The sequence below is a fragment of the Natator depressus genome, chromosome 2 (assembly GCF_965152275.1).
Source record: "Natator depressus isolate rNatDep1 chromosome 2, rNatDep2.hap1, whole genome shotgun sequence".
In the NCBI taxonomy this organism is placed as follows: domain Eukaryota; kingdom Metazoa; phylum Chordata; order Testudines; family Cheloniidae; genus Natator; species Natator depressus.
In genome coordinates, this window is record NC_134235.1 from 215,617,221 (window position 1) to 215,639,093 (window position 21,873).

At 41.0% G+C, this 21,873-nt stretch overlaps 1 long non-coding RNA gene across 1 annotated transcript in view; it reads left to right on the forward strand.

Annotated features, from left to right (window-relative positions):
* LOC141983131 (uncharacterized) overlaps window positions 1-18,097 on the forward strand; it is a 52,718-nt gene extending 34,621 nt beyond the window's left edge. The window contains exon 3 of the long non-coding RNA XR_012638306.1: window positions 16,001-18,097. This is a non-coding gene — a long non-coding RNA (uncharacterized LOC141983131). The remainder of the gene's footprint in view (window positions 1-16,000) is intronic.
* The last annotated feature ends 3,776 nt before the right edge of the window (window positions 18,098-21,873 follow it).

Genomic DNA, 21,873 nt, shown 5'->3' on the forward strand with positions numbered 1-21,873 from the left:
ATTGTGTAACCCACTGTTCAGTGTGTTACATATTTCCCTTTGTGACTGATCCAGAGAGGATCCGGGTTTGTTATAACTACCAGCAAAGGCCATGTAACCCTTTAGCTCAAGCTGTAGAGGCTTAATATGCTCTTAACAGTGGAGGTCCAGGTTCATTTCTTAATGATGACCAAGATAGCAGTATTGATAACTGTATGCCACAAGGTTACAGAATGTAGGTTATTATCAGGGTTATCCTAGCACTCACCTCTCCTTGTTATTTTATCCCAACAGATGAGATCAGGAGATGCTCTCACAGATAATCCCTAGATTTTCATATGTTGGATCTGGAAGCAGGGTCTTCTCACTGGAGGACACACAAATCCAGAATTTGCTTCTCTCATTGATCTCACAGGGCCTGAGCATGTTGTTTTTCAGGGCAAGCCTTATCTAGTCACTCAGGAGTATGCTTGAGGGGTGGTTTATCCCTATGGAGAGGTAGGGCTGAATTTCTTTTACTGGAGGGTTTGTTGAGTTCTGGTCAATTTACTTGTGTCAGTTTTGCAGTGTTTTAGTTTAGTGTGTGGTTGCAGGGTTTATTGTGGCTAGAAAATGGGATGGACACATTCTATACATTATATGGTATTCAGCCCTTAGTTTTCTGCACTGGCAGATCAGGCTTTGAGTGGCATTACTCTTTTAGTGCATTTCTATCTATCTATAATAACATGGTCCTGTTCACCCCCTACATTGGTCCCGGCAAGGTTTTCTATTTACATATATTTTGCTTCTCAAGTGTGCTTTATTTTGGCTTTAAGGTAACAAATGAGATTCCTAGGGCCTCATTCTCCTCTCATTCACACTGGCTTCCACTTGTGTTATTCTACTGGCTCCTGATTCACACACTCATGTAAATGAGTGGAGAATCATTTCATTACCTGCAATAACACGGACCAGTTTAGTAAGACCATTGGCAGAGAACCAATCCTTATTCTGCTGAAACCACAAGGCTCCAAAAGCTGATTTTATAGGGCATCACTGGAGCAGAGAGGTCTGTACAAGAATCTCAAGGGAACTATATCACATATGAAAGATCATATAAATTATGACCACGTTTCTTAATCAAGCAATAATCTTTAGGAATATTCAAGTCATATTCTTCAAATAATGCTCTTCACAGTTAGTAAGGGACTACATGATAACACTGTTAGCTATTTCTCCTGTCAAATAACATCTGATGGCCAAAACACATTTGACAGACATATACGGACTTCCTTTTGGGTGAACTACAAAGAAACATATAGGTCAGTTTGATCCAGCCTTTCATTACAACTTTGAAAATATAGGTTTTTACAATGGAATAGCATCTTTGCAGTACCTAGACTGTCAAAAACCACAATTTTAGTAATTGTTTATGCATTAGGGAAACCTCAACCTAAATCTGAAACCATGTGAGTGTGAAAAGAGCAACAGCTGACATGTCAGAATAACCATTATGATCAAGCTGGAGATATGAGTCATCATGATCTGTCTGACAACAAGGAGGGGGAACCCCCCCGCAAAAAACAACAACCCCCAACCAAGGTTGAAGAGGCATGGGCAGATTTCAAATGTCATTTCAGATGCCAGCCCAAGTGCATTACCAAGCAAGGAGACTTTCATCCCGCATGTAGGGAAGCAGCTCCCAACTGGTTACAACTTTGAAGAAGCCCAAATGCACATGTGGTTCCATCAGAGGTCACTTGTGCTTCAGACAGCCAAAATAGGGGGGGAGGGATCCAATGGGAAAAAGAGGGTAGCCCTTGAAGAGCTTCAGAATTTTGCTAATTTTTCTCATTTTTGCAAAAATATCACCCAGTGCTTTCTAGCATGCCACCTCCACAGATATGTACACCAGTTAGATCGCAGCTTTTTGTGAATTGTGGAGGTCAGCATACTTCCTTCTGATCTGAAGATAACAAGAGCTGGATGATTTCTCTGTGTCTTAGATCCATAGATTTCAAGGCCAGAAGGGACCAATGTGAACTTCTAGTCTGACCTCCTGTATAACACAGGCCATAGAATGTCCCCAAAATAATGCCTAGTGCAGCACTACGTGTGAGTTTAATGCCAATCTTCTAGACTTTAAATTACTGCCTAACTTCCTTCCCATGATGCCTATAGTGAATCTCACTGATTTGTGTAGAAAAACCCCTCTATTGTTTCACTTCCCTGCCTTTGTCTGCCTGTCTATCCTTACTTAGACTGTAAGCTTTTTGGGGCAGGGACCATCCTTTCTTGTATGTTTGGAAAGGACCTAACACTCTGTGGGAACTATCACAAATGAATAGTAATTGCACACCTGCTTTCTTTATACCAAAACAGGGCATCCACAATGTGAATCTAACCATGGAATGAGGCCCTCAAATGATTTGTGACATACAGGTGCTGTGAGAACACTGGCTGAAACTTTTGAAGCCATGCAAAGGACTCTGGGCTTTTTGAGACAGTACTATGCTAAAGCACAATAGGGAACCATTGGTGTGCAGTAGCAGGATCGTAATGGACCAATCAGTGCACACCAAGTTAGCGGCTTTAGAAATCCCACTCCTGTAGTACTCGTTTCCCCACTGTGTAGACAAGCTCTCAGACATGGGAGATGTGTGGTGAAATCCTCTACACTGCTTTGAAAATCTCAAGCATTTTGTATATTCTCACCAAATAAATGACAGATACCTAAACATCTCAAACAATGTTGCTAAAGTTATCCTCAGAAATTAGATAAATACATAAATATATATTAGGAACCAGACTCCTAAAATCCCTGTCATGTTCATTTGAAAAGATACTATTAAACAACTAGTAAATATAGTTCCATAATTTTCTTGCCTTCTTTTGTCTGTGGAGGAGGGTAATATGGCTAAAGAGTGCTGACCTGTGCACTTACACTAGATAACTGCATATTTATGTGTTTATAATGGATACATGGGCAAGGATTGGCATAACTAACTGTCCCATTTATTATTTAGCATTTGTATTATGGGAGAACCTGGAGACCCCACTCAGGATCAGGGTGCCTTTGCGCTAGAGACTGTATAGAGCAAAAGATGGCCCCTGCTCCAAAGCTAATCAGAAGCTGTAAGTGTGCTCAGTTGATATGGGGGCAGCTAATTCCCTGCTGCTCAATATGTACACAGGGTAAGGAAGGCACAAGGAGCACCCTGTTGCATAGCTATGTATCGGTGGGATACAAGTACAGTCCTTGTGTTCCCCAGAGGGCAGGGACTGCTTCCTCCAGGGACTCCTTGCTCTGGGACATGATAGTCTCCAAATGAATGGGGAGGAGATGAGAGGAGGCAAGTCAATGGTCTTGAGCCCATGTGTAATGTCCAGCTGACTGGCCATGCAGGAGGGAGTGTGCTGCAGCTCCTACAGGGGTGTAATAGTGGGCACATTCTGCCTGGGTGCAGAGTTGTTCCAGGCCACGCCCTGCCTCCTAGTGGCAGAGTAGTGCCCAGAGCTCCTGCTGGGGTGATAAGACTTCACGCCACTTCCAATATGGAGCTCTGTCACAAAGGCACAGTGAAGCCCGTGGTAAGAACCTGCATTTTACTTGCTAAATACAATCCAACTGCATCACACTGTAAGTTAGAAATGGAAAAGATCTGTTAGCTCAGCCAGCCCATCTCCCTGCCAAATTGTTCCCCACAGCACATTTTCTAGTTCTTTGTCCATTCTAATTTTAAAAGCCCAAGCAATTGGGCTTCCACCACTTCCCTTTGGAGACTACGTCAAAGCCTAATGTATCTCACTGTCAGGAAGTTTCTCCTTCTATTCAGCCTAAATTCCCCCTCTCTTAATTTCATCCCACTACTCCATGATATGTTGCCATGTGCCACACTAAACAATTTCTCCTCTTAAAATATGTGCTGCCCTTAGCCATCACCAAGCGGTAGTAAACACATTTAGATGTTTTAATATTTCATCATGTCAGTATTTCATGGCTATTGGTAATTTTCGTTGCTTATGTCTGCAGTCCCTCCAGTTTGTTTATTTTACTGTAATAACATAGTTCCTGGAATCAACAGAGGATGCACATGTCCGCACATGCGTCAGGCAGCACTAAACTGCAATCTGTTGCCTATACTCCAGCAGCTCTCACAAACGCTCTGCCTGCTTTCAGAGTCTATTGGCTGTCGTTATCTCTTGCCTTGTGAGGAGCTGTGTGATTTGTTTCCTTGAATCTACAGCAGGGGTGCTGTCACTTGATATGTGCACTCTTGGTGTGGATAGTGGTATTACCAAAGACACTGGGGCTATGGATCTGTCCACAGGACAACTCTAAAACACTTGCTCTATTAACTTGCGGGCCATTGAGTTGGGCAACAGTAGCTGAGAGGCAATACCCAGCAGTCAACAGAGAAACACAGAGATGGCATTTTCATAAACATTTTCCATTTTTGTTCAGATTTGACTTGTTTGTGTATTTCTTTATGGTCCACTGGATGGCTCTCTTATCACTTGGACACTTTGTCCACTACATTCTTGCACTCAATTGTGGCTCTGTCTGTTGCTCAATTTAAGGCCTAGGAAACCGACACAGGTTGGTTGTTGTTGGCAAGTTTTTATTTTCTGTCCTTAAGAGGCTGAGAGAATAACCATTTTAATTAGCCCAGAGCAACAGAAGAGGTTAAGCCATCAGTGCTGAAAACATAGGGGGCTGGTTGTATGGATTTGGGGGACCTTTCACTCTCTCTTGCTGATTATAATCCCTGTCCTGGATGCTCAGGTGGTCTTCTGGGAAATGCAGAATGTTGTGGTGCAACTTGAGATGTCTGATTGCCAGGTAGGCTCCTGTGAGTCAACACAGCTGACGTACATTTTTTCTGCAGTGAGGCAGTATATAGGTCTAATGATATGCAAGTTCCCCCCCACCCTCCCAAAAATTTGCCAGCAAGACTGCAGACTTCTTTTTAGAAAATTAAAATGTGAATGTATTTCATTTATAACATAACATCTATTGTGCAAACAAATGACCACAACTTACAGTAAAGGTTATTTACATCGTTGTTTATATCGTAGAAGTGTTAACCTGGGGGGATGGAGGGGCAACTTAGTGGGTACTATGGCTAGCTGCTTAGCTGCATTAACTAATTAATGCCCATTAGTACTTTGTTCATCTCTTTGCAGTACATCTATTATATTTAATGGAAGAACCATTTTAATGCATTAGCTGCCCCACAAGAAGACACCTTAAATTTGACATGTATCTGTTCTAAAATGCATATGAAGATAACCCACCCAAGATTCTGAATTGTCATATTCTCTTGAGAGACCAGCTGGGTGAGGTAGTATCTTTTATTGGACCAACTTCTGTTGGTGAGAAAGACAAGCTTTCGCGCGTACACACAGCTCATCTTCGAGTCTGGGAAACTTAATCAGAGTGTCACTGCTACATACAAGGTGGAACAGATTGTTTAGCATAGTTAACAAGTGACCATTCAAGGTGAACTGGCCCATTCACACCCCTCCAGTCACAGGGAGGAAAGAAGGGGGGAAAGCAGATGGGGCGGGGGAGTGAGTTGTTAGTGGATTATAGATGTTCTGATAAGACATAAAACCAGTGTCTCTATTCAGTTAATGATTTTTAGTGTCTAGCAAAGTTATGTATTTAAGCTCCCAGGCTCCTCTTTTGAAAGTGTTGTACAGATTTCCTTTGAGGATGAGGACTGATGGGTCAGATATTGAGTGATCACTTTGTGAAAAGTATTCACCCATAGGTAATGCGGTGTTTTTGTCTTTTATCATTTTCCTGTGGGAGTTCATTCGAGAGCGTAGTGATTGTCTGGTTTCACCCATAGTTGCTATTGGGGCATTTAGTGCACTGGATGTGGTACACCACGTGTTGTGATAGGTATGTGCAGGACCCACACATCTTGAAAGATATGTTGTGAGGGGTGTTGATCACTGTAGCATTAGAGATATGTCTGCAGGTTTTGCAGCTGTTGTTTTGGCAGGATCTGGTGCTGCTTTGAGTTGGTGTGTCCTAGTCTTTGGGAATCTTACATCTGATGATGAGCTCGGAGAGGTTGGGGGGTTGTTGAGGGCCAAAAGAGGGGGTTCAGGAAAGATTTTTTTCTGGATGTAGTCCCCAACAAGTATGGGTTGTAGCTGTTTAATGATACCCCATATAGGTTCCAGTGGGGGGTGATAGGTGACAACTGGAGGTATGTGGTGGGAGGGGGTTTTATTTCTGTATTGAAGTAGGTTCTCTCAGGGTATTTGGGTGGTCTGTTTCAGGGTGTGATCTACTTCTCTGATGGAGTGTCCTTGTTTGGTGAAGGAGGTTTTGAGTGTGTTATGGTATATATCCCAGACTTTCTCCTAAGAGCATATTCCATGGTATCTGACTGCTTGGGTGTAGATAACAGATTTCTTGGTGTGTTTGGGATGGTTAGTGGATCTATGAATATAGGGGTGCTGATCATGGGTTTCTTGTATGTAGCTGTCTATAGGGTTCCATTGTTGAAGCTGATTGTGGTGTCCAGAAAGTTGATGCTGGTGTGGATGTGTTCCAGAGACAGTTTAATGGATGGGTGGTGGTTGCTGAAGTTGTGGTGGAACTCTATGAGGGAGTTTAAGCTGTCTGTCCAGAGGATGAAAATATCATTGATGTATCTCAGGTATATCATTGGTTTCACGGTGCATTTGTCCAGAAATTCTTCTTCAAGGTAGTCCATGAAGAGGTTGGCATATTGGAGAGGCATCCTAATAACAATTGCTGTTCCCATGGTTTGGATAAAGTTTTGTTTTGAATATAAAATTGTTAAGGGTGAGGATGACATGGATGAGTTTGGCTATGTGTTTGGGGTGGGTATCTGAGGATTGTCCATTGTCTTGTACATATTTGAGGCAGACAGCTATATACTGGGACTCAAAAAAACCATCCTCAAACCACTCACCACACACTGGGCCAGCTTCTTCCAGGACACAACCAACTTCTTCCACAAACTCCGCAGCACTAACAACCTCTCTCAGAGCACCTTCCTTGCCACCATGGATGTCACCTCCGTATACACCAACATCCTGAGAAAGATGGCATAGCTGCCCTCCCCAGCAGCTCCCCCCCTTCCCTTCCTTTCCTCCCTATGACTGGAGGGTTGTTAATGGGCCACTTCACCATGAATGGTCCCTTGAGATATGTTTTCACTACTTTGTATTACTTTCCACCTTGTATTTAGCTGTGACACTCTGAGGAAGTTTCCCAGACCTGAAGAACAGCTCTGTGTAAGCTTGAAAACTCTCTCTCATCAAAAGAAGTTGGTCCAATGAAAGATATTACCTCACCCACTCTGTCTTTCTAATACTCTGGGACCAACACAGCTACAACAACACTGCATAGTCTCTTGGACAGTGAAGGCAATCTAAATAACAAATACAGAAGAATGGACTGTTGCAGATGGCAGATACCATTGACAGAACCTTTCCATTAGCTTAATTTTAACTGCACTTTTCATTGCATTCCTACAAAATGGCCGTGGCTACAATGGGAGCAGAACTATATTCACTACAGTCATGCACAGAAGTCTTCCAGCTCAGAGGTTGTGATCTCGGTGAAGATGCCTGAGCAGAAAAGTGTGGTTTTTGTTTTGTTTTGCTTTTAATAACTACAGTAGCAGAAACAATCCTTCCAGCAAATGCATAGCATTATTTCTTTACACAGTGGAAAACCAGGCCGCTTTGCTGCCTTCTTTCTTCAAAATATACAGAAGAAATCTCTTATACAGCTTTTACAGTTCAGCTTTTAGGGCTGCACCCTGAGGTGGGTCTAGGGGACAAGGTAACAAGAAGCAGGGCCAAGAAATAAGTGGAGGCTGGCAACCCATGGGAAAGCCTGAAATCCCTGGCCAGACATGTGGATGGTTTCTTGTTCAATGCTCTTTGCAGGTCTCTCCTGGCAGCACTGGCAATATAAGTGCCTACTGGCTGAGCTACCACTGGATATACACTGTTCTTTGGGAATCCTCCCATAGCAGGATGGTAGTGCTAATTTAAAAAATCATTAGCTCAGTCCTTTTTTTTACACTGGTTAGCACAGCAATGAAGTGGGATAATGCTACTAGGAATGGGAGTTCCTTGGCTTCTTCCTTATACTCTGGTTATGGCCTCTATTCCCATGGACACATTGACTTCAGCAGTAGTTCAGGGTGCTCAGCATTTTATAGGAGCCCTAGTGTGGCCTGGGCCAGTATTTCCAAAATATAGACTTTGGGGTGAATCATTTTGATTCATCAGAAGACACCTTCTAGGGTCTTCACTAAAATCATTGGCTTAAGCACCAGCTAAGATATTTGCAGCTAGAAATATTCAGGTGGAAGAAATATCTATGAAAACATATGCTAAAATAAATATTTGTAATTAGTATATTGAACACAATTAAAAAACACAGAGACCATATGTAGGCCCTGATTCTGTAATCAGGTCTACACTAGTAGATCTTGTTGCAGGGCCTTAGTCTTCGTTGATTTCCTAGACAATAGTAAAGATGTATATCTATAAAATTCAAAAAAGGCTGCTGCTACCATTAATCAAAGTGATAGATGGTTTGACTGAGGATCTACTGTATTAAACTGTCATGTGGTTGGAATCACATCATTTTAATTGCTATTGTAAGTAGCTGTCAACCACATAATGTCTAATGTCTTCTGTGCAATCTTTAACTGCGTTTGCTCTTCAAAGCCCCATCTTCAGGCCAGTGCTCCTTGTGCCGTATGTTAGTGACCTCCTTAGTACCTATACAAAAGCTACAGTGTTCACTGATCAGGCATCACGGTAATTCTACATAGACGCAACAGATCATCTGATGTCAAAGTGACATTGTAATATGACTTTGCCAAAAGTTTCAGAACTCACGGAAAGATGCTATTTAGTTCTAAATCCAGTGACAGAATTGTTTCAGAAGTTTCAGAACTAACTGAAAGATGCTATTAAGTTCTAAATCTGGTGGCAGATTGTTCATTCTAGCCATATAAAGCAAATAACCAGATCCTGCTTTTAGTTACACTGGTATAAATCTGGAGCGAATAGATTTACTCCAGATTTATGACAGCATGACTGAGATGAGAATCTGGCTCATCAAGTTTGCAGCAGATAAAACATAATATTTTTCAAAGTAGGAGTTGTGAAGGGTGCTAGTGCTTAATTATGTAGTTGTCATTTCTGACAGAAGCAGGACATGTCTGAAGGTATTACTGTGGTACAAACTGTTTTCTAAATTTAGTACTGAGGCATATTTTTTATACCACTGTGTAATTCAATAAATATATGCTGGCAATATTTTCATGATAGATTTTTCTAAATTAAGATTAGTTCTCTTCCTTGACTGAATCTCACCTCAGGATTATATATAACAAAGACACAGCAGCTGATATCTATCTTACAGTCTGTAGTGTTGCAAGACAAATTGTCACCTATGCTTTGTTACACTATTTAAACTTCTGATAAACTTCTTGCTTTATAACAACCCTTCAGGTGGGATCATACAGTAATAATCCACCTCCTTGGAAGACAGTTCTTAACAAATAATAGTGTAGAAAAAAATAAGAAGTGAAGTCCACATTTGATCCAGCCTTGCAAAATTCTACTTGCTCACTTGCCCCACATGTAATTTTTTTGACAGATGAGTAAAATATTGACTTTTTTTTCATTATCATTAATCACAGTATAGGAGGAGGTTAGTAGATTTTGTCTAACATGGAAAATTTTCATGGTAATGCTTGCAGGTTGTATTAATCTAACCTTCTGTTCTGAGATGATCAAAATGATCTATCAATCCAAACCCAATTTTTTCAATCTTCCCTCATAGGTCATATTTTCCAGACCTTTAATAATTTTCGTTGCTCTTCTTTGGACTTTCTCCAATTTGTCCACATCTTTCCTGAAATGTGGCACCCAGAACTGGACACAATACTCCAGCTGAAACCTAATCAGTGCATAGAAGAGCGGAAGACTTACTTCTTGTGTCTTTCTTACAACACTCCTCCTAATACATCCCAGAATGATGTTTGCTTTTTTTGCAACAGTGTTACACTATATTTAGCTTGTGATCCAGTATGACTGCCTGATCCTTTTCCACAGTACTCCTTCCTAGGCAGTCATTTCCCATTTTGTAGGTGTGCAACTGATTGTTCCTTTCTAAGTGGAGTACTTTGCATTTATTCTTATTGAATTTCATCCTATTTACTTCTGACCATTTCTCCAGTTGGTCCAGATCATTTTGAATTTTAATCCTATCCTCCAAAGCACTTGCAACTCCTTCCAGCTTGGTATCATCTGCAAATTTTATAAGTGTACTCTCAATGCCATTATCTAAATCTTTGATGAAAATATTGAACAGAACTGGACCAAGAACTGATCCCTGGGGGACCCCACTTGATATGGCCTTCCAGCTTGACTGTGGATCACTGATAACTACTCTCTGGGAACAGTTTCCAGCCAGTTATGCACCCACCTTATAGTAACTCCATCTAGATTGTATCTCCCTAGTTTGTTTTGAGAAGGTCATGCGAGACAGTATCAAAAAGCCTTACTAAAGTCAAGATATACCACATCTACACTTCCTTCCTATCCACAAGGCTTGTTACCCTGTCAAAGAAAGCTATTAGGTTAGTTTGACATGATTTGTTCTCGACAAATCCATGCTGGCTTTTACTTATCACCTTATTATCTTTTAGGTGTTTGCAAATTGATTGTTTAATTATTTGTTCCATTATCTTTCTGGGTACTGAAGTTAAGCTGACTGGTCTGTAATTCCCTGGGTTGTCCTTATTTCCCTTTTCATAGATTTGACACTATATTTGCCCCTTTCCAGTCCTCTGGAATCTCTCCCTTCTTTCATGACTTTTCAAAGATAATCGCTAATGGCTCAGATATCTCCTCAGTCAGCTCCTTGAGTATTCTAAGATGCATTTCTTCAGGCCCTGGTAACTTGACGACATCTAACATGTCTAAGTAATTTTTAACTTGTTCTTTCCGTATTTTAGCCTCTGATCCTATCTCATTTTTCACTGGTATTCATTATGTTAGCTGTCCAATCACTACTAACCTTTTTGGTGAAAACTGAAACAAAAAAGTCATTTAATACTTCTGCCATTTCCACATTTTCTGTTATTGTCTTTCTCCCCTCATTGAGTAATGGGCCTACTCTGTCCTTGGTCTTTCTCTTGCTTCTAATGCAGTTGTAGAATGTTTTCTTGTTACTTTTTTATGTCTTTAGCTAGTCTAATCTTGTTTTGTGCCTTGGCCTTTCTAATTTTGTCCCCACATACTTGTGTTATTTGTTTATATTCATCCTTTGTAATTTGACCTAGTTTCTACTTTTTGTAGGACTCTTTTTTGAGTTTCAGATAATTAAAGATCTCCTGGTTAAGCCAGGATTGTCTCTTGCCATACTTCCTATCTTTCCTACACAGTGGGCTAGTTTGCACTTGTGCCCTTAATAATGTCTCTTTGAAAAACTGCCAACTCTCTTAAATTGTTTTTCCTCTTAAACTTGCTTCCCATGGGATCTTACCTACCAGCTCCCTGAGTTTGCTAAAGTCTGTCTTCTTGAAATGCATGATCTTTATTGTACCATTTTCCTCCTACTATTCCTTAGAATCATGAACTCCACCATTTCATGATCACTTTCACCCAGGCTGCCTTCCACTTTCAAATTCTCAACCAGTTCCTCCCTATTTGTCAAAATCAAATCTAGAAAAGCCTCCCCCCAATAGCTTTCGTCACCTTCTGAACTAAAACATTGTCTCCAATACATTCCAAGAACTTGTTGGATAATCTGTGCCCTGCTGTATTATTTTCCCAACAGATGTCCGGGTAGTAGAAGTCCCCCATCACCACCAGGTTCTGTGCTTTGGGTGATTTTGTTAGTTGTTTAAAAAAAGCCTCATCCACTCTTTTTCCTGGTTAGGTGGTCTGTAGGAAACCCCCTTCCATGACATCTCCTTGGTTTTTTTAAACCTTTTATCCTTATCCAGAGACTTTCAACAAGCATGTCTCCTATTTCCATCTTAACCTCCATCCAAGTATATACATTTTTAATCATATAGGGCAACACCTCCTCCCTTTTTTCCCTGCCTGCCCTTCCCGAGCAAGCTGTACCCTTCTATTCCAATAATCTAGTCATGCTTATTATCCCACCAAGTCTCTGTGATGCCAACTATGTCATAGTGGTGTTTATTAACTAGGAATTCAAATTCATCCTGCTTATTTCCCATACTTCTCACATTAGTATACAGACATCTAAGATACTGATTTGATTTCCTCCCTATGTTCTCTCTTCCCTCCCTTATACCTGCTATAACAGACCATGCTCCCCCCCGATTCTGACTCTTCTTCCAGGTCTCCGTTGTAGTGGGCTTTTGTCACCTGCCCCCGTCAACCCTAGTTTAAAGCCCTCCTCACTAGATTAGACAGTTTGTGTTCAAATATGCTCTTCTCCTTCCTTGAAGTCCTGCTATGTTGATATGATTCTCCTGCAGCCAGGCACAGTGGATTTAAGGAAGCTTTGAATCAAAGTAATTCTAAGCAGCCTTAATGCCAGAGAGAAGCTTTTCGTATGAGTTTGACTTTCAACTGGTATATTCTCTATAATTTTATGTGGCCAAGTGGATATATCTACCTTAGGGTAGATGTTGCCCATCACTAGAACTATCTAAGCATAAAACCAATATCAAGAGCAAAGTCCACAGTGGACTTGATGCAGTCTCTGGCACTTCTCCCTTTTCCAGGTCAAAACAATGAGCAGCCTGTTAAGCTGTGTTTTGTGTTGTGCATATTAATTTATATGGGCTTCCAGAGCATAAGGTTGGTACCCACAGAGGTACTTATAAATCTAAATAAATAATTGCATAACATGAATTATGAATTAAATTCTGTCACAGATGTTTAAGCAAAAACATGTGTTAATATAACCAGCAAAATGTAAAAAACAAACAAAACAAAAGAAAAAACTTTAATTATATTCAGAAACAAAGCCCCTATTACATTATAGATTAAGGCTTAGATTTTCAAAGCTGAATGGGGGATCTGAATATCTCATGCTAAAAGCTGATGCATTGTACATGCTAAAATGACATAGACTGAACACCAAGAGATCTATGCTGTTGGTATGCTTCAAGTTACATAACTGAATGAAACATATATTACCACAATAAATCTAACATAACTCCAGGGAAATTGACTTCCATTAAATTGTGTCTTTGGTATGTAAAATATACCAAGATTAAAAAAAAAAAGTATTGCATGCCAAACTCTGGGAATACGCACAAGTCATTCAGTCCTGAAGTAAACCTGCTGATTTTGGAGTAGATACATGTATCGATAAGTATTACTTTGAAGGTACTTTGTACTTAGATTTTAAAAATACATTAAATATCAGACTAAACAGTAATGATAAGTAATTCAGTCACATAGTTAATCTGGTTATATAAATTAATGGTAATAACATGTACAAATTAATTATGTTGCAATTACATTGTGTAACTACTATGTAATTAATGTATCTGTATTGGGAAATTATCCAAAAATTTTTTCGGAAGAAGGAGCCAAAAATGTATAACCAAGAAATGCAAAGCCAAGATATGAAAATTTTGTTCTAAAAATTGGCAATATCCTAATTGTGTCTTTTTTAAAACCTAAAGTATACTTCAGCCACACAGTACGCATGACATGGCTTTATTGCAACATTTTCTGTAAATAGTTTCCATTGTGGGACATTCTCACACATACTGCGATCTGACAAGTTAGGTTACAGAAAACGGGGACAGTAGAATTAAGATTTACATAGACCTCAAAGACTGAAATAACTTATGAAGCACACAGTATTAGCCAGATCTTTCAAGGGGATAAATCAGTATAGTTCCATTGACTTCAATGGAGCTATGCCAATTTATACAAGCAGAGGATCTGGCCCATGAATTCCAAATTCTCCAGAGAATATCAGAAATCCCCAGGATATTTCTGAGTGCAAGACTGTGTCATTTAAATCTGATTTAATTTGCTGGTTTTTAAATTCATGGCCAAACAGTGACTTATTGGCTATCCTTCTGAGGAAAAGGCTTAGATAAATACATTATTTCCTCAATGTTTTACTTTAGGTCAAAGTCTGCTGGGAAATATGGTACTGTAGCATGGGAGGAATTTTAGCATTTGATAAACATCTTCATTCTGTGCCAAAACACACCTCTTCCAGAGGGTGTTGACATGATGCAGATTTTAGAATAAGTGGGGAGATTGCTGTCAGATTCACCGTGACTCAATTTACCATAGCAAACAAGGATATTCAGTGCAAATGATTAATGAACAAGTCAGCAGATGTATCAGATTTGAAAATTCTGTTCTTTACTCGTTGATTAACCGGACATTATTTTAATGTTTACAGCTGCCATGGAAAATGACCAGAAACCTATATTCTCAGCAAGCACATCCATCATTTTCAGGCATTCTTCCAATCTGTTAACATTAACTGCTACTAATAAGTGTCTCTGTCCAGGAAAACCAATCATTAAGATGGTTCATGTGGAATGACTTCCAAATAACGTGAGAAGTAAACTTCGCTTGGGCTACATTTCTTCTAAAGAGTCTGCCGTCTTCTTTCATTCTGTCAGCAACTTTAACAAAGTCAGATGTGTTAAAAATAAAGACACAGGGCCAGCTCTTCAGCTGTTCTCAGTTGGCATTGATCCACTGAGGTCACTGGAGCTCTGCCGACGAACACCTGCCAAGGATCTGGCCCGCAATACTTTGTAAATCACCTGTTTTAGAGATTATGCAATGTGGAATCTCAGTGTATTTTCTTTTATCTAGAGGGGAGTTACAAACATTAAAAGTTGTGTTCACTGTATTGTGTCATGCGGAGCAAAATCAGGCATTTGGCTTTTTTCTTCTGTGTATTTCCAGAAAACAATACTGTATCTACTATTTAAAATACACAATTAACAACACAAACAAATGCATAAGACTTAAGGAATTAAAGTCTGCTTCATCTCGTGCAACTTCAAGGCCCTAAATAAAGCTAATCACTGAGTATGGTAACATGATGGGTCACGGCCAGAAATCTGAATACAACTGGCCCACCATCTGAGCCAAGCTTGCATATGGCAATGGCTGCCTCTGTTTTCCCCTGCTGCGCCTCAGGACCATTGTGGACTGAAGGAGTGGCCAGCTTGCCTCTGACTGGCATTCATTATGGAAAAGGACTAAGATGGTCTTTCCATTGGCTGGTCTAACTTTATGGAAGTCTTAAGGCACCATGCCTTTTGCTCCTGGCCCTGGGTTCCACTGCTTGTCCCGCACTTTCTTTGGTCACCCCTGGAGCCCCTCACACAATTTGATAGGTGCTGCCAGCACTTTCATGGGCTACTAATCCTCAGTGTTTCTTGGTTTGCAAGAGTGCTGCTCAGAGACACTTGTGGGAGGTAGCTGTTGGTACTAACAGTGGCCCTGACTCCTGGGAGGCAACTCAGCACTCCAAGTTCCTTAGGAGAGTCTTCAGCGGCCATTCAGTCCACAGGGCTTTGTGCTTATTGCTGTCAAAGCTTCAGCTCACTTGTCTGCCTTCATCAAGGTACATGGAGAGTAGGGATGGAGGGGCAGAATACCATGCCAGAGCATCTGCAGCTGCTCCAGAGTCTCTATGACCTCCTTCCTCCACCTCAGGCAAGCAGTGCCTTCATTCAATAGCACAGATATAGGTGTGAGGTTTTTTGCAGGAATGGTGGGTGAAATTCTGTGGCCTGCCCTGTGCAGGAGGTCAGACTAGATGATCATAATGGTCCCTTCTGACCTAAATATCTATGAATCTATGAATCTATTAACATGCTTAGGGAGTTCACCAGGCAGGCAGAAGTGTGGGTAGCACAGAAATGTGGTGTACTGCTTCTTTTGACAGTGGAGTCTGTCCTTGCCAGGATGTGGCAAAGGCTTTGTCACAGTAAATCACAGATTTACCTTTCTAATTGTTCTACTATATTTTATTCTACAGGGTGTTCCCTTGGAGTGTTTGGACTGCTGACCATAGAATTTTTTTCTGAGCTTAGAAATTCCTGGCCACAAAGAGGCTGGGCTCGCAGCTGCAATACTATGAAGGCATAATCTGGATCACCTAGGAAAGGACCAGGATTATGTGTTATGACCCTCATCATGCAGCACAAGCAGTTTCCACCATCATCAAGAACCAGCTTCAAGCCATTGGTTAAAGTAAAGTAGGACTGGATGGCACTATGGAACTTCCAGAATCCATGTTGTTCTGATTTGTACTTTTCCCATTTGGGTCCAGAGATCATACACTGGGAGATTAGAAACCATACTTGACCTTGCAGTGAACAAGCCATAAATTAGAGAGAGAGAGAGTTACTATGAGAGTGCCATGCTGTTTTGATGGGCTACTCTTAAATTGGTGTACATAACTGAGCTGCTTGGTGGCCTCCTGGACACCCCAGTCGAGTGCATTGGGGTGGAATTTTGTGGGTAACTTAATTCTTGAAGGGAGGGGAATAAGGTCCATGCTTCTTACCAAATTCTATAGTTTCAGGAACAACCTGCACTTGGGCAGCCGTGATATAAAGCAATAATGCAACAATGACCCCAAGAGCAGTGCATAGTTAGTAGCATCCTTTTGATGAGAGATACTACTATGTTGGTTGGTTGTCGTAATGATGATAATGAACATAACCACGCATGGGTTTCACAAACCTACTTAGGTGCCCCACTCCCATTAATATCAATGAGAGTGAAGTGCTTCAATACCTTTGTGAATCCCAACCTACAGCTCTTATTTATTAGGTGGAATTGAGCACCAAAGTAGAGTCCGAAGGCAAAAGTGCCAATTATTGTAGGTTAGAGGACAAGCACAAACCTATAGAATAGAAACCCCCTCATGCTGTTACTATGTGTTATATAGGAGGGGCTTCTTCTTTTTGTAAATTACTGTTAAAAATAAGAATGAACATGAGCAAAGAAAGTCAAGATTACTGCCAGGTTGTACCATTTGTTTGGAACCAGAACTCCTCCTTGATTTCCGTGGCGAGTCCTGCTTACAAACGACTGGCACAATAAGGCCCATACAGTACTACATAAATTGTACAGCAACTTACACAGCCAGTGAAATACATGCAAACATTAATTAAGTTAACCTGGCTCATTCATATTCATGCATGAGAAAGCCATTTTCCCTGGAACTTTTCATACTTGTCCTTTGATTTACGTGCACAGCACCACATTGACAATTCTATACTTTTCTCAGACGAAAAGTCAAGAGAGGAAAGAGGCAAATGAGTTTACCTGTCTCTGACCATGTACAAACTACTCTGGTCCAAATGGAACCGATGCACTAACTATAAGAGTATATATCAGAATTCACTAAATGCAGAGAATGACCTCCCGATACATCAAAGAATATTCACATTAATGCTTCATGAGTGTAATTAACGTTTTTAAGCATTGCAAGCCTTTTGTACTCTTGTGCTCTGCAGCTTACTAATCAGCATGTTTGATATTTACTGCTATTGCTTCTCTGTGTTCATTGGGTTCGTGGTAACAGATTCATGAATGAAAAAACAACAACATTTGAATGCTACATCTCCTGGCCCAAAGAACACTGTAGTAAATGGAAAGACTCCCACTGGCTTCACTGGGCTTTGGATCAGATCCAGGAGCATGAATGAAGAACTGTCCATCATTCTGGTCTCATGCCAGCACTTTTACCTTCCACCTATAAAATGGAAATAATGATACGGACTTCCTTTGTAAAGTGCTTTGAGATCTTCAGATAAAAAGTGCAAAATAAGAGTTAGGTATTATTATATTAATATAATCCCTTACACATTTTAAGCAATAAAATAGCATTCAAAGAGAAATACTGTATTTCACTATCTTTTCTACAGCATGACTGAAAAACAAATGTTTTGTTTAAAAATCAGGCCCCAGATTCGGTTCTGAGTGCACTGTTCTAGACTAAAAGTAAGACCAGTGAGAGCAATTACATGTTCAGAGTCCTGCTCGCTCACAAACGCCTTCCATTGTGAGAGTGTTTATGCAACTGTGTGTGTGGCACAAAGGTTTTTACTACCTTCTCTTACAGCAGCCTGTATAAAAACACTTTCTTTTTGATTGTTTCTCTTTATATTGTCAAGCATGTTTGCATTCTAAAGGGTTTTACCTCATTAAAGCAATTACTGTTAGTTTGTTGCTTTTTTTTTTTCTCTCAGCAAACAGCTCTTGCTAGCTCAGGATGTTCTGTATTGCCCAGGGTAGCAGTGGGAAGCACCATTCTGAGAAAGAATCAACACAGCTTTTCTGTAGCTGGAGCACCAGAAACAGCGCTAAGCTTAAAAGAGAAGGAAAATGGAACTGAACTCCACCTGCTCTAATAGTCCCTGCCCTCCCTCTGCCTGACACAGGTTCAGGAACAAAAATTTTCAGGTACAAGGCTTACCATGATAAGAAAGCAAATATAGTAAAGACTGATTGATCTGGCACAGGGCCAGACCTTAGCTCATCCAGAAGTGACTCTTCAGGGGTATAAGAGAAAGTAAGGCATTCCCACTGCTGCCTGGCCCTCCTGCATTGCACTCTAGGTGCTAGAAGGAGTGATGGGCCCATAGTTAGTATAGCCCTTATTGTGCCAGACCCTTAATCAGTTGGGTGGGGAGAGGATGGAACCTTGAGTCTTCCCCCACAATGCACCAGCCTGTGCTGCTGAGCCAGCGCAAGGTGGGGAATATGTCACACCTGGTAAGGTGCATTAGCAAATTGCTTCCTGCTGGAGCAAGCAGGGGAGGGAATCAGAGAGGGTCATAGATCCTCCCTTGGGTAGCACAGTTACATGTCCCTTATGCCAGGCTGAGCTTGAAGGCGAAGTCTACCTCACAGTAACTTTTATTTATGATGAAATAGAACAGGGGTTCTCAAACTTCATCGCACCGTGGCCCCCTTCTGACAACAAAAATTACTACAGGCCCCAGGAGTGGGGCCTGAAGCCTGAGCCCACCCGAGCCCTGCTGCCCTGGGGGTGGGGGAGGGCAAAGCCAAAGCCCCATCTCCCCAGGCAAGGGTCCTGTAACCAGAGCCCTGCTGCGGAAGGCTGAAGCCCTTGGGCTTGGGCTTTGGCTTTGGCCCTGGGTCTCAGCAAGTCTAAGCCAGCCCTAGCGACCCCATTAAAATGGGGTTGTGACCCACTTTGGGGTCCTGACCCACAGTTTGAGAACTGCTGAAACAGAATCATTGTCAGGGCCAGACCTAATTATCTGTGATATTTTACTTAGCAGCCAACATGGCAGTATCTGATGACAAATGTCCCAAGAGAATGAAAAATCCTAGAGAGAAGACCTGAAATGTGAGTCTCTGAAGATCTAAACTTAATTGTGATAAGGAGCAAGTTGGTGCAGGAAAATAATAATTCATTATAGATTTAACAGCCTGGAAAGCACACAACACTCAATAAGGGGGCCCTTTACTTTGCAGAGTACATATAAGCAACTAACCTGAGTCTCTCAGTATCTATAGAATTATGAACTGAGCCACAAAGAAAAGAACAACTGAAAGAGAAGGTTCTGTAGCATGTTCAGGGCAGTCCCTCTTGAGGAACTTTGTGATTATTACCTCTATTAAACAATACACAGTGATCGCTCCAGACGGGTTTTTCCCTTCAGATCTTAAACCAGGAGGATCCTAAGATTCCGGGACAGATACTCCACTGCTCTGCACCTTTTGTATTTATATTTGTGTAAAGTGGATACAAAATGCTACCATTAAGAATTCTGATCAGGTCTCATTTTACACTCACTTGGTACAGGTGTGAGTGACTATATACAGCAGTAGAGAAACAGATCCTCTGGTTCAATTATGAGTCATGCTCTGGCCTGTTGCTCCTCAGGTAGATCTTCCAGGAATTCTCCTGGTGTAGAAGAATTCCCGAGTAGCTTTGAGCCAGAGTAGTTGGCTACTTTGCCATGTCCCTTTCTGGTCCCCAGTCCAGGGAGCACAGCTCAAATGCCACTGCAATCTGGAGATCCCTGGCTGGTACGTGAGAGCCATACCCAGATCGGTGAAGTTTAGAGTAGTTTGGGGTTAGTGGGCTTATTTGAGGATTGAGTCTTGTGTTCGACTCACCACCACCAGTTATGCTGTGTGAATAACTGGGTACAGGCAGCAGGAAAGGCTGAGGTTAACAGGAAGACTTTAGAGCACTCCTTTCTCCTCCTGGCTTCACACAGGAAGGTTGGATGATCTTAATTATGCCCAGTCTTAGCTGTTTTACTCATGTAAATTTAATTGGAATTTTGCATTAGTAAGGACTATAAACTCACTGTGTAACTGAGGGTTAATTCCATGCCCAAAACAGAAAGCAAGTGATACAACAGTGATTGTAAAGAGTTCCTCTCTCTTTTCCTTACTATTGGCTGCTCATGCTGCTGGCCCGGATCTCTGGGAGGTGCTGAACAGCTCCCTTTCAGGCTCCAACTCCAAATCTTTATTCTTTAAATAAATCAAAACCTTAAAACCCCCAATGCCTCTTTCTTTGCAATCATATAAACTACTTAAACCAAATAATTCCCTCCAAATGCCCCCATCAATTCAGAGTCCAAATTGATGTTGTTTTTCTTTCGTTTGCTACACTAGTGCAAGATTTTCAAAACATCTGCATGATCAGTAATTCTATGGTTTTCTTCATTTACCGTATGCCTGCCTGAAAGGTCTACTGTGATCAAATCAAAATCACGGCAGTTTATTCTAACGTGATCTCCTAGTACATCTTTATCCACACGCACTCTTTATAAATGTGGCTTGTATTTATTTATTGATTATCTTGATAACTCTATAAAGTGCCAGTGACTTCATTAATAAAATAATGCTATTGCAATATTAATAATTAATTATGAAAAGGGTAATAATTTAAGGACAAAGGAACTTTAAAAAAAGTAAACATATGACCCACAGTGGCTGCTTGTTGGAAAGTAGCAAAACATGCATTGCAAAGACTGTAATGACTAGCATCTGCTTCGTCTGTTCAACAGCCAACAATTCTAGACATTTATCATTTCTCCAAAAGAGTGATGTTGACCAAAAACATGGAGAAAAGCCATTCAGAAGCTATTTTGTGTAAATGAAGTGCAGATCTGTGTATGTGAGATGATACCCCCTTTTCTGTTTCCTTTCATTAACATCACAACATTAGCACTGGAAAATAATTATTACTGTTACAGTCAAAGTCACTATAATGCTAAAGGCACAGAGAATCTCAATGAGTTCAAGGAAGAAAAAATCTTTTAGAATGGAAAAAAAAATACTTTCAGTTAATGAAACTGCACAGGCTCTGGTATCTTATTGTCTCATCTTCTCACCATCATGTCACGTGTGTCATTCATTTTATTCTAAGAGAACATTTATACAGCAGCACTGTGAATTTCCCAGGGCTGCATACTCTAGCTGTGGGATCTTTGCTAGTACTTAGGGCCAAATCCTGCTTGCTCACATGACCAAATTAATCCTTCGAGTCACTGTCGTTTTGGCTGGGACAGTCCCCTTTTTAAGCTCTGTGCTGGACATCATTGGCAAAATTGGCAAAAAAAACGGGGCCACGAAGAAACGTTGGGGCAAGAGAAAATGGGACAAATGCCCAGTTTTACCAAAAAAGGCATGACGTCCATGACCTTGGCTTGGGCAAGTGGCCACGCCAGAGGGCCATGCGGTGCTGGCCTGAGCCGCCTGGCGTTGCTGCTTACCCAATGTACTGTTTTCACTTTAGGGAAATATGGTCACCCTCTACATTGGCTTCAGTGGAGTTAGAGTTCTCTCAAGGATGAATCTGGCCCTTTGACTCCCATGAGTAGAGCTGCTCCGATATTACAAAAGCTG